Below are 9,713 nucleotides of genomic sequence, written 5' to 3'. Positions count from 1 at the left end.
TGCAGACCCGTGGCGAACCGAATGGGTCACAATTACAAATTCAAGTGATGTGGATGAAACTCATGGAACCCTCTATTGTGGAATGGGGCTCTTGATTAAAGAAAGGGAGAAAATAAAATATTGCAGCAAATGGCGTGGAAACAAGAGTTTTATTGAAAATTGTTTCGAGTATGGCTATAGGGAATTTATGTATTTTTATCCGCACCCGTTTTGACAAAATTAGGAATGAAATAAATTGCGGTATTCTTTTAGTCCCAGAGGATGGGAATATCCTCTGAGGGTACCGACCTTTACTCGGGACTGGCGTTACACCTGCTAGGGGACAGGTAGTGTCAATAGCCAGCCTGAAAGTGATACCGCTTGGTCTTTGATGTCGGGTTCTACAGGTCAATGATTCGCATAAGGCTTGATTTCATATTTCTCTTTTCCGTAAATTACCTCTCTTAATAACTACCCTATTAACACTTACGGCTACCTCGGTCTGTTGCCGATTAGCCCCCCACTGAATATTCCAACCCTCAAGTCTTATACTGTTAATTTATCAACCCCGAAGGACACGGCGTAAAATAATACTCAGTGCTTGAACGGTTTGGGAGATACTAATCTCTCTGCTTTATTAATATCAAGGAGATACGATTTACATAGGGTGACATCTAGTGGAAATATATACACATATATCAACTGTCCCCGCATACCCCCCTGACAAAACAAAACAGAAAAAAAAAATTAAAAAAAAAAAAAAAAAGAAAATTAACTCTTAATTATCTTTTTTGTTTGTCAGTGTATATGTTTTGTCTAAATTATTCAATGTGTCAACTCTGCGACACAAGTGGAAATTAAATACGAATTTGTTTGTTACACTAAATTTGTTTCAATTGTTGCAAATTTTCACAATTATATTGAAAATAACGAAATCGGTTATAAAAAAGAAATTTGCTTTTGAGCTTTATGAGATTGAACTTAATTTTAGAAATTGTAGTTACATCCATCTTACTTTTTCGGAAAAACACATACTAAATTCTAAAGGTTAAAGCGCTGCATTCTAATGAGCTCACAGGAAACTGAATTGTTTCTCCACGCAATTTTTTCACCTTAGACTATTGTTTAAACTGGAACTATTCACTTTTGGTGCCAACTCCGGCGCAAATCCTCGCTTTGCTCCATTGATTCGTCATCTTCTGTGTCACCGGAATTAGTCACTGTCGATGTGCTCGTTGAGGTTTTGTTTTGAGCCTGAGGTTTTGTTGTGGTTTCATTTTTTGTAGTGATGGTCAACGGAGTATAGTCATTGATATTCATAAGCTGATTCAACAGCCGCTTCTCTTTCGCAGAGCCTTGCTCCAAACTGGGGATCATGTCTGTCAGGAAATCTATTCCAATCGATTTGGATCGATTGAGAGTTTTAACCAGCTTCAACGTATCTGTAGAATTCTCCAGCAATTGGTCCTTGAGGATATGAAATTGTTGGACTGACAGAATCTGCGCAAAAAGGTTGTCCTTGGGAAGTGTCAACACGATGGATGGCAACATCAAATCGTCTGCGGACAAGATTTCAATCGCTCGTGGCCGCAGGTCTGGGCCTTCACGACGTTTCCTTTTTAATTGTTGTTGTTGAGGGCGCGTCTCTTCCTCGTCTCTCTTGCGCTTGTCAGCTTGTGGAGCGGTGTATATATTTACATTGGCGTTCTTTAGGTCAAAAGACGGAGTCTCAGCCATCCTGTAAGTGCATAATAATTTAGTATTTTGATTTAATTTATTGTAAATTTTTGTATACTTTTTTGTGAGTATAATTTCTTGTTTTATTGTTCATTTAAAATTATTTATGATTAGCTATATGAAGTATGTAAGACGTGCTGTTTTGTATGAGATAAAACTATTATAAAACACATGGTAAAGTTTCAATGACAGCATGATTAATGTTTACTTTCTTGACTATTTAATAGTTTTATATTGCTTATCGGGAGTGCACGATTAATTTTAACTAACGAGCATTTATTTACCTTTTAATACTGTTAGGATGATTTGCGATTGGAAATAGGAGGATGTCCAAAAAAGAATCTTCAAAAGATCAGTTTGCTGAATTCAATTGTGTCGCTTGAAAGGTCACGAGATTGTGATAGTGGGCGTAACGGTGCTCATTCTGCTATTTGCACTGCACTTTTTCACCTCTGACGTCATAGCAATCATCTGTTGCGTTTGTTTTGATCTAATCCTTACTATCTGCACTGATCGCTTGCTCATCTGTTGTCGCCCACGCTGGCTGATTATAATATTTTTTAATTTGATCTACATTCACTATGTGTTCTTTACTGCCATCTAGAGATTTGACTTTGAATGCATTTTTGCTCACCTTCGCAATAATTTTGTACACTATTGGTTCTCTGCTCGGCGCGAGACTTGCTGCAATCTTTTTGTCTGCTTTGGAAAGTACGTGATCATCTTTCAAAATTAAATTTCCCACTTCAAAATCGTGTTCAATACGCCCTTTATTGTATTGTTTTTCCCTTTGTTTTGCTGATTTGTGGAGTGATTTATGCGCTTTCTTGTATGCCTCCTGAGCTTTTTCTATTGCGTGTCTTAAATAAATAGTCCTTTGTTGTAAGTTTGCATCACTAATTTCATCTGTATTTTCAGGTTCAACATCGAATATTCTTGGAAGTTCTCTGCCCAAATGGAGAGCGTTTGGTGAAAAACCAGAGGATTTGTTCGGAGCTTGCCTGTATGCGGACATGAACATTGAAAGGTGAGTGTCCCAATATTTGTGCTCTGTAATGTAAGTTTTAATTCTTGTTTTGATTTCTTTTATGACTCTCTCAGCCTTGTTGGTTTGTGGTCGGTATGGAAGGTTCCGCACACGTTTTATTCCCAACTTTTTGCACGTAAGTTTCCAAATTCTACTTATAAATTGTGGTCCTGAGTCAGAGTTAATTCTTTTATAGGCTCCGTTCCTTGCTACGAAGTCCAGAAGTCTTTCAATCACCACATTGGACGTGCTCGTTCGAATTGGGTACGCTTCTGCCCACAGTGAAAAACCATCAACTAGCACAAATATAAACTTGTTGCTTGAGCTGCTTGTTGGGTAAGGTCCCATTAAATCCACATATAGCGTCCGATTTATGTACTTTTCCAACCTTGCTGCATACAGTCCTAGTTTTTTATAGTTTCTCTGTTTAACAGTAGCACAAGGCAAACATCCTCGTACATAATGATAAACGTCCTTCTGCATTTTTGCCCATACAAATTGTCTCGTTATTAATTGAAGCGTTTTTTTAACTCCATAATGCCCTGCGGATGGGTGATCGTGATTGATTTTTAGTATAATTTTTCTCAAGTGTTGGGGCACAACAATCAACTTTTTGTTCCCTTTCACAAGTTTTAGTACTTCATTTTCCAAGACATAAGATTTGAGTTTATTTTGTTCCAATTTGATTTTTAATTGAGTAATTTGTTCATCTTTTAATTGTTCTGACTTCCATTCTTCATGAGTAGTTGGTAAAACTCCCCAATTTTCTAAGTGCATGAAAAAGCAGTGCATATTCCTTTTGGCCTCTGTTTTAGATGGCGTTACAAGTTTACTTATGAACTGACGTTTCGGCCACCTTTTAACTCTTCTAATTTTTGTTTGTTTTTTTAGAGGTTTGTCTGCTTTTGACTCTCGCAACTTAGTTTGTTCCCGCAAGAGTTTTTCTGCTTTGCGATGAGCTTGGAGCTCCTTTCTACTCTTGTGCGTGCAACGGCCACATTGATGCATCGGCTCTTTATCTGGTTCAGGATCAAACTCAGCTTTTACTGGTTGAAATTCCTCAGTAGGTATCATTTGCTCATTCAATGTCATTTTTATTTGGTCTTGCTCTTTTCCAGCATGAGGTGCCCGAGAAAGTGCGTCTGCAATCTTGTTATCAACCCCTTTTCTATACGTGAATATGATGGGAAGCGGGGACAACTTCATCACCCACCTCCTCAATCTGCCTGGTGGTTCAGGATGGTTGAAAATATGCTTTATTGCTGTATGGTCCGTTTGCACCTCAATTTTGACGGCGTGATGTAAGTACTGTGAAAACTTTTGTATAGCCCAAATAATTGCCAACATTTCTAGCTCACTGCTACAAAAATGCTGCTCGCTTGCTGCGCAAGCCCTACTTGCAAAAGCCACTGGCCTCAATTTTCCATCCATTTCTTGCATTAAACAAGCGCCGACACCAGCTTTGGAGCCATCGGTCATCAAGACAAATTTTTTATCCATATCTGGTAAAGTCAAAATACATTTTTCAGAGCAAATTAGTTCTTTGAGTTTATCAAACGCCTTTTGTTGTTCCTCTTTCCATATAAATTTTTGGTCTTTTTTAAGCAATTTATGCAGAGGTTTTGCTACAATAGAGCACCTTGGTATGTGTTGACGTAAGAACGACACCAGTCCCAAAAAACGCTGTAGTTGTTTTTGTGTTTTGGGTCTGGGAAATTCCTTCACAGCCAAAGTTTTTTCTGGGTCAATTGTAATTGAGTTTTCTGAAACTATATGTCCAAGTATCTTTAGTTTTGTCACACCAAATAGTACTTTTGTGGGATTCACTTTCAATCCTGCCTCATGTAATTTTCCTAAAGTCTTATCTAAATGCTCTGCATGTTCTTTTATATTTCTAGAGAATGTAATTATGTCATCCAGATAACAAGCAGCATATTCCCAATAAGCTTCTGCTAATACTTTATCCATGTGATCTTGAAATTCATACGGAGTAGAATTATGTCCGAAAGTGCTCCGTTTATATTGAAAACGCCCTTGTGGTGTTCTGAATGCCAAGTATCGCCGACTGTCTTTTCGGACTGGAATATTATTGAATCCTGAAGCCAAATCTATTATTGAGAAAATCTTTTTATTCGATAACTGTGACAAAATGTAAGGAATTTGTGGGATTGTAGTTGGCTTAACATTAGTTGTTCTTGCACATAATGGACGTAAATCTAGACATAAGCGCCAGTTTTTTGGGTCTTTTTCATCCTGTTCTGTAAATGAACTTTTTGGGCCTTTTATTGGAGCTTTTCTAATCAAGACTGGTGCAGACAAAAAATCTGAATTTGAAGGCTCTATCATGTCATCTTCTAATAACTCTTTTGTTTTTTGTTCTAGAATTTTGCGCATCGACGAATTCATGGGTCGCATTGGTGCTTGATATGGTGGACCTGGTGCAACTTCAATGACTTGTTCAACGCCTTTCGCCAATCCAGCCTTCATTGAGAATAATCCCAATTTATGATATTTCCTAATTACAGCTTCAATAACTCCATTCTCATCATGTTCAATCTTTTTCAGTAACATTTTCAAGATTGTATCCTGATCCATGACCTCTGCCTTGGTACAAGTTTCTGTCTGAGCTTTCGGAGGCTCTTCGTATTTTCGACGAATTTTCGGTCTGGTGCTGTGGAACCATCCATTGAAGTGTAAGCTGATATCTGCTTTTGCCAGAAAAGGCCTTCCCAAAATTACATCTTCAGTTGAATTATCTAGTGCAAAAAATGTGACTGTTGTTTGAAATTCATACCATTTTATTTTAAGTGTAATCCCTCCAATTACTTGAGTCATTCCTTCAACCATGCAAATTTTCTTTTTAGACTTCCATGTTTTTGCTCCTCTAGCTTGTAATGCATAGAATAATTTACTACTAATAATGCAAACATCACTGCCAGTGTCTAGCAGAGCTAGTGCTTTTTGTCCATAAAGAGAAACTTTAATTAATGGCTTTTTGTCTAATGAAAGTGGCATTTTCCTCACTGGAATTTCAGAGTTTAATTTCCTAATTTTTCTATTCTGTCTATATCTCAATCTTTTCTGTCTCATTTTAAGTAGTTTGACGTCATGCTGTTCAGAATTTGATTGATTTTTATTTTCTTGTCCTTGGTTTTCTAACAGCTTGGCGTCAAACTCGTCATTTAGTTTTTTGACTTTGCTTTTCTATCCGCAGGTGATTTTGCTCGGGAGAGAGCACCCTGCTGTGACCTACTTGGTGACTTTGACTGCGCTCTCTTTGTTTCCCCCGACTTGCCTTTGAATTTGTCTCTACGATCATAATCTGTTCTTGAGTCTGTTCTGTTCCCGGAGCGTGAATCACTTCTCTAAATTCTGATTCGTCTTTTCTCTTTCAAGGTGAGCACTCGGAGGTCTGTCCAGCATGTCGTACCAAGACGAACTACCTGAACGATCATCTCCTTGTTCTCCACACTCTGACTGTTCTAACTCCATTGAGACACGCGACATTCTTCGACTTCTGCCAGCCACTTCACTGTTGTGCTGTACCTGACGTTGTGTTTGTGAGCCTTGCAAGAAAGATCTTTGACCACCTGAATCATCGACTACTTTTTTCTTTGTGCCTGTTTCTGATCTACTTTGTTGTCTTTCCCAAGCATGTAAATCTGCCTCTGTAATTCCACTCTGTCTACTTTTGCTTTTTAAATCTCTTTCCTTTATTTTCTCCATAATCAAATTTTGCTGTCTTGCTACTGTTTCTCTAATCAGAACTAACATTTGCCTTTGTTGCTCACAACCAGGTTCTAATGAATGAGCTATATCTAACTGACCTTTAGCCCAATCTCTTAACTCAAACAACTCTTTTTCAAAACTCTGATATGAATCATTTGCATGTGCTAGTTTTTCTCCTCCTGCTGCTCCTTGTAAATTGTTGCTGTACTGCTGCTGAATTTGATGTTGCTGTTGCTGAATCTGCTGTTGTTGTTCTCTGTATTTTTCTACCTTTTCGGCATCGGACAACTCCTGCCTTAAATTAACACCAGATTGTTGATCTCGAGAGCTTGACTTTTCTCTCTCACTAAATTCCATGCTTTCAACCATGCTTAGTATATCTTGTGTCTCATCTACTATTTCTACTTGAGTGATTTTGTCCGGAGACTGAATTGAGTCCCAGTCCTTCAGTAAACTATCTGCCCTTGTAGCATTATTCTCTCTAACTGTATTCAATTTCTTTTGTAGCTCAAAATGCAATTTATCCTGTTTGACTTGTCTACTAATCTCTTGTATTTGCATTTGTTTTTCAGATTTTGTTGCTTCTTTCTTATTAAAAAATCCTAACCAAAACTCTGTTTCTTTCTCAGTTAGTTTTTCCCAGTGAATGTCTTTTGCCTGAATTAGATTTAAACTTTTATTTATCAACTGGGTCTGTCCATCTGTTTGTTCCGGACTGTGTTGTGCTGTGCTCGCCGCCAAAGGGAGACCCGGAAGCTCACCTGTGACTCTCTCTTTACTTTGCCAATTCGCCATACCTGCGAAAGGTTGGGAACTCGAGTAAGGTACAAAATGCTGCGAGAGACGTGCTGCGTCTCCGCCTTGCAACAAATTTTCCTGACTACTGAACAGCATCAAATCATTCCTAGCCGTCAAAGTTGCCTCAAGGTCACCGGAGTAACCCTGAGTTCCTTGCTGTACTCGGATAGCTTCGTCCTGATAACCGGGTGCTTCTTGTTGCTGACCTCGGCCGCGGCCAACATCAAGCGACCCTTTTGATCTGTTAAAGCGGGTTGTTTGTGGGTTCATTTTTATTCAAGGTCATAAAACAAAATTGAAAAAATTTTTTACTCTGCCATCTTGATTTTCATCTCTATTATTATTTTGTGCCAAATGGCATTAACCTTGCCCTCAGACCAGCGTTCAGGCCCCCAATTGCGGTATTCTTTTAGTCCCAGAGGATGGGAATATCCTCTGAGGGTACCGACCTTTACTCGGGACTGGCGTTACACCTGCTAGGGGACAGGTAGTGTCAATAGCCAGCCTGAAAGTGATACCGCTTGGTCTTTGATGTCGGGTTCTACAGGTCAATGATTCGCATAAGGCTTGATTTCATATTTCTCTTTTCCGTAAATTACCTCTCTTAATAACTACCCTATTAACACTTACGGCTACCTCGGTCTGTTGCCGATTAGCCCCCCACTGAATATTCCAACCCTCAAGTCTTATACTGTTAATTTATCAACCCCGAAGGACACGGCGTAAAATAATACTCAGTGCTTGAACGGTTTGGGAGATACTAATCTCTCTGCTTTATTAATATCAAGGAGATACGATTTACATAGGGTGACATCTAGTGGAAATATATACACATATATCAACTGTCCCCGCAAAATAAATTGGAGAGGAGCTTTTTGTCTCTACCATCAATGGAATTCATGGAATTTTAAAATCTGGATTCACATATTTGCTGATGTAATCAGTTAGTTCTGTTATAGATTAATTATATCAAGTAATATCAAATCATTTTAATTTAACTTACATCAACGCATATATTTGTGTGAGTTATATTTTAAAATAAAAAAGTTGAGTATAAAGCAACTTACATCAATACAATTCAATTTTATTGTTGTTCTGTTAAACAACAATATTAACAGTAGTCTTTAGAAAATGTCAGGTCTAAAATTAAAATTTAGAGAATAAAACCCCTTGCTTAGGGCAAAGGGAAAAATTCAATAAAATTGCAAACAAAAAAAGTGACGTATAGACACATTACTCAGTTTTATTTTTAGAGACTTTACAGTTATGACAAGACTGTAACTGAACTAACTGTTGACTCACATCTGCACTTGCACCCATACGCATCTTCATTAGGAGAAGCATTCATTCAAATTAATGCTACTCAGCGCTGCATGCAGTCACGTCTTGATATTTCATAAAACTAACAAATTTATTTATATAATATATGGATTTATTTAAATTAAAAGAAAAACATCTGGCAAAAGGCAAAAGTAATAAAACTCAATTGTATAAATTTAAATATTGAAGAATTGTACTCTGATGAGGTATTTTCAATAAACTATATAATAAAACTCAATATAATAAATACATAAATACATAAATTTTACTCCGAATTTGAGTTTCTTGATTATTTAAAGAATTTGTAAATATGTTTCTTTCTTTCGATCATTCTATTTTTCATTTGACCCGGTTGTAAATAAGTGGATTACGACGGAGATATAATATGTAATATCACTTATGACACAATAAAAGAGAAGGAATAATAATAATAATCCAATTTTTAATTAATTTATTACTCTTTAATAAATAGAGTTTAAACATAATGTAACTTCGTGTTTTATCTATTAAAGAATTTTTCATAAAATTATCCATCAAATCGTATGTACTTAACAGACAAGCAGTCTTCTCAAAACCGAATTTAAAACTATCAAAAGTTGAAAGTTGAAATGTTCCCCCTTCAAATTCAATATTTTAGTCCTCGGGCCGACTATTTGTAAGTCTTTTGTAGACCCAAATAAACTCAATAAAAAACTCGGTTTTAATTTATTTACTAAAATGATAATTAATTTTTTTTTGGGCAATTTTTACGTACAATGATTTTGAAAAATCCATTCCAATTTTCAATGTAATGAATTAAATTTATAATTATTTAAAAAAGGTTTCTCGGCAGAAAAGTCTGCGAATGTGCCAAGAAGCAGGTGGCGGCAGCGTCTCACGGTTGGCTCGTTATCTCGCGATTTGATTGGTGGGGGCGTCGTTGGAAAAGGGCGTCCGCCGCGGCACACGGCACACAGGTATGCAAAAGCTCTCTCGGTGCTCCGTCATGGATGGGCAATATATAGATAGAGGTGGAGGCCGAAAAGGGCGAAATACCGACGGTTATGAAATTCCATTGGCATTCCTCGCGAATCGCCGTCCACGCGCGAAGCGGCACCTGTTCCGCACCGTGAATTCAATTAAT

At 37.4% G+C, this 9,713-nt stretch overlaps 1 long non-coding RNA gene across 6 annotated transcripts; it reads left to right on the top strand.

The window, feature by feature from the left end:
* The first annotated feature begins 2,173 nt into the window (after window positions 1–2,173).
* LOC132200932 (uncharacterized) lies at window positions 2,174–8,989 on the top strand. Of its 6 annotated transcripts, none has more exons than XR_009442217.1 (11): window positions 2,174–2,427; window positions 2,635–2,743; window positions 2,818–2,879; window positions 2,940–3,079; window positions 3,635–3,806; window positions 3,862–4,044; window positions 4,097–4,248; window positions 5,126–5,436; window positions 5,958–6,075; window positions 6,140–7,296; window positions 7,381–8,987. It is a non-coding gene; the product is annotated as an uncharacterized LOC132200932 (long non-coding RNA). The 6 variants fall into 6 exon arrangements; XR_009442219.1 differs by having other exon boundaries at window positions 2,176–2,427; window positions 5,958–6,139; window positions 7,216–7,296; window positions 7,381–8,988; XR_009442218.1 differs by having other exon boundaries at window positions 2,177–2,427; window positions 5,958–6,139; window positions 7,216–8,989.
* The last annotated feature ends 724 nt before the right edge of the window (window positions 8,990–9,713 follow it).

This window comes from Neocloeon triangulifer, unplaced genomic scaffold, assembly GCF_031216515.1.
Source record: "Neocloeon triangulifer isolate White Clay Creek 2 clone unplaced genomic scaffold, ASM3121651v1 ptg000014l, whole genome shotgun sequence".
NCBI lineage: Eukaryota > Metazoa > Arthropoda > Insecta > Ephemeroptera > Baetidae > Neocloeon > Neocloeon triangulifer.
The sequence above is the reverse complement of the archived record's forward strand: the minus strand, read 5'-3'. Positions and strand labels throughout refer to the sequence as shown.